The sequence below is a fragment of the Phocoena phocoena genome, chromosome X (genome assembly GCF_963924675.1).
Source record: "Phocoena phocoena chromosome X, mPhoPho1.1, whole genome shotgun sequence".
NCBI classification, from domain to species: Eukaryota; Metazoa; Chordata; class Mammalia; order Artiodactyla; family Phocoenidae; genus Phocoena; species Phocoena phocoena.
In genome coordinates this window covers 80,407,586-80,411,496 of record NC_089240.1, presented here as the reverse complement: position 1 = coordinate 80,411,496, position 3,911 = coordinate 80,407,586, and the positions used below count along the sequence as shown (strand labels likewise).

Here is a 3,911-nt window from a genome sequence, read left to right as displayed (position 1 = left end):
GCCCAAAATAAATAAATAAATAAATTTTAAATAAATCAATAAATCTGCATTACAAAACTAACCCTAAAAAAAAAAAACACTGAGGAGTTGTAAAGATTATGCAGCCCTAGCAGACCCATTTTGAGGAGAAGCTTGACCAAAGAGGCCAGAGGACTATTTGAGTGCCGAAGTTGCTTTTGCCTTGAAGACATTGGAGGGGTAAGAGTGAGGATTAAGATGAACCACAACTAATCGGTCACTTTCTGATCCTACCAACCCCACAGACCCAGAGAGAAGGCTTCTCTGGACCTAAGCAGAGCAGGAAAAGGGAAAGGAAGGGGAGTAAAATAAACCTGAGAACACCTGCCCTCATACAGATTTGTACCCTAGGATCATATAGCATAGATGGTCAGTGAATTTGGTTTGATGTGATCTCCGACTTGTAGAGCCCCAAAAACACAGCCAGAAGGAGGAAAGCACACTTATTACAAGCCTTGTGGAATCTCCACAAATGATTGTTTTTGATTTAATACAGTTTTATTTTTCAAAATGGACAGTTGGTGGGACCTGTTCTGCATCTTCACCAGCAGCTGGGGCATCTCCACCCTTGGTGTTTCTGGTGTAAATTACTTGAGCTCTGTACTTTGAAACCAGTTTCAGAAGTCCTTTACTAAGGAGCTCCTGAAGGACTACCCTGGTGAAGGAACCACAAATCTTGTTTCCCAGAGACCACAGCTGGGATTATAAGCTTATATTTGGGAACTTCCTTACAGAGTTTGTCATATGTTGCTTTGTCAAACAAGCCTACATTATTGAACTTCTCCCGAACTTTGCCTTTGGACCATGTCTTCTTTTTGGCCTTGCCCCCAGATTTGTTCCCTGGGCTTTGTCTTTCTTATCCGACTTTCTGGCATCTTTCTTCTTTTTGTCATCCTTGGGCAGCATAGCGAAACTCAAAGAGCAGCTGCTACCACTGCCGCCTTGCTAAGATGTTGGACCCAAAGTCCACAAACAGTTTTTTTAAGGGCAATAACCAGTAAAACAGTTGAAGATAATTAGGCGCTTAGGAAATTTAAAAAATAATCAGACATGGACAACTTACATTAATTGGTAATTTTGATGAATATTATGACAAAATCAGACTAATCCATTATGGGGTCCTCTCTCCTAAAGCACACATTGTGTTATGATGTAAATATTATGACCACCATCTTTATATTCCTCAATATAAGTAACAAATAAATGTTCTTTAATAATTAAGTATCACAGAAGTAGTTGCATGTTGTATGCTTTTTAGTGGAGTGTTGAATATTAGTTATTCACACTCTTTTATTTAATTATACCGAACAGTGGTCTACCTTAGTACAATATCTAATGTTTCTAAAACAGACATCAATGATTGGTATATAAACAGATAGTTCCAATAATAGTCATACAGAATCATTGTCTGAATTGTCTTTGTGCTCCATAATATTTAGAGAATAGTACAAGATAAATCTATTTTCCATTTTTAAACTCCAATGTAGCTAGAGTAGAAAACAAAAACCAAACAATTAAAGTGACAATAATGAATTTTTCACTCAAATCCAAAATGGTTACTGTAGTAACTTAAAATTGGAGCATTATAATAAAAGTAGAATGAAAAGATAATTTCAAATGCTATATTAATTTTTTGAAGTATGGAGAGGGGAGTTGCTGTTTCATATTTGAAAGAGACTAGATTGCTGTTGAAGCTTCTAAGAAGACCGATTTCATCTTGTCTGCCTTCTCTTTTATATTAATGTAAGAAACCTCTGACTGCAGTTATTAAGTAGGAGAGAAGGGAACTGTTAGTTTTGCTCATATTAATCTCTCTAAGACTGATGGCAATAACTTTCTACCAGCAATTCATAATTACCTGTGGGAATGGAGGGCAGATTGTGTGAAAAAGTGCTTTACAAATGACCTAAAGGATCTAATTTTTGATGTTTCATTTCTATTTTCTGCATCACCAAGATAGAGGTACAGACACAAATGCAGATATAACACAAAAGATTTAACTAAAGAGGGAAGGAGTTTGGGATGAGTATGGAATTGCATTCAGCAGGCCCCATATTAAAACCACTGGGGTTGTATTGTATTGAGATCACTTTAAAACTTCATGCTAGTGGTACAGTCATTGTCAGAAAGTGGTTGGAGCTAGCACAGCTTCCTGGTCTGGAATGTAGAGATACAAGTTATTAGAAAGGGGTGATGAACACTCCTGGGCATATATCTGGACAAAACCATAATTCAAAAAGATACATGCACCTCTATGTTCATAGCAGCACTATACACAATAGCCAAGACATGAAAACAACCTAAATGTCCATTGACAGATGAACGGATAAAGAAGATGTGGTACACACACACACACACACACACACACACACACACACACACACTGGAATACTACTTAGCCATAAAAAAGAATTAAATAATGCCATTTGCAGCAACTAGAGATTATCATACTAAGTGAAGTCAGAAAGAGAAAGACAAATACCATATGATATTACTTATATGTGGAATGTAAAGTATGCCACAAATGAACCTATCTACAAAACAGAAACAGACTCACTGACATAGAGAACAGATTTGTGGTTGCCAAGGGAGAGGGAGAATGGGGGAGAGATGGATTGAGAGTTTGGGATTAGTAGATGCAAACTATTATATATAAAATGGATAAAAAACAAAGTCCTACTGTATAGCACAGGGAACTATATTCAATATCCTGGGAGAAAACCATAATGGAAAAGAATATAAAAAGAATGTATATATGCATATAACTGAGTCACTTTGCTCTACAGCAGAAATTAACACAACATTGTAAATCAACTATACTTCAATAAAAATTAAAAAAAAAAGAAAGGAGGTGATTAAGAAACTAAGAATAAGTAACTCTGATGAAAAGAGAAACCTCAAAAATTAGTGCCTCTGACTCCCATAAACAGGGATAAGCCACTCTCTTCTTAGTACACATTCAGTCTTCTTGTCTTCCTTCCTTCCTTCCTCCCTCCCTCCCTCCCTCCTTCCCTTCCTCTCCATCTTCCTTTCTCCTTTAGTTCTCTCTTCCTTCCACAAATGTTCATTGAGAAGCTTCTATATTCCAGGCCCTGTGCTGGCCATTAGGAATATAATACTGAACAACACTGATGTAGTTCTGTCTTCATTAAGCTTATAGTCTAGTTTAGTGGAAGATACAGACAATAACCAATTACATGGATAATTATTTAATTGCAATGAGATTTGGGTGTAGACTGAAAAAAAAAAGCACAACATGAGAGCTGTGAGTTCAGGTGTATTTGGGGCTTACTGAGGACTTTAGCCCGGGAGACAGACTCTCAGATAGCTCTGAGGAACTGCTCTGAAGAGGTAGAGGGGGAGGTCAGTATATAAGTGATTTTGGAGAAGGAGATATGTGCAATCAAGCACACACATCTTGGTAGAAGGTTGCTGCTAGTCACAAGGAGCAGATGCCTCCATTAATAATTTTAGAGCTTTTCTAGGTATGAGAAGATGCAAGAAATTGGGTTCATAAAATTTTCTCCTGAAAATATCTAACTATCTGAAGGCCGGTTCTGCCAGATTTTCACAAAGCAGAGGGTGTCTCATTCTTGATCTCCACCCTGAACTCCTTTCAGGGTGTGTTGAAGGTCAGTGACTGCAGTGGCTAGTGACTTCATTCTTGTAGAACCAGATGTGGAGCGACATTCTTTAGTTTGCAAGAGCTAAATTTTAAAATTACAGGGGGTACTGAGAGTATACAACAGGAAAAAACCTCATCTGAAGGGATAAAGTTTTTGTGAGGAAATGATATTCACATTGATTACTGCCAGGTGAATAGGACTTAGACAGCTGATGAATGTAGGGAAAAAAACAGTGCAGGAAGAGGAAATAAGTGCAAAGGCCTGAGG

At 37.5% G+C, this 3,911-nt stretch overlaps 1 pseudogene; it reads right to left on the bottom strand.

The window, feature by feature from the left end:
* Positions 1 to 516: 516 nt before the first annotated feature.
* On the bottom strand, positions 517 to 924 carry LOC136142180 (small ribosomal subunit protein eS25-like; annotated as a pseudogene).
* Between the last annotated feature and the right edge of the window lie 2,987 nt (positions 925 to 3,911).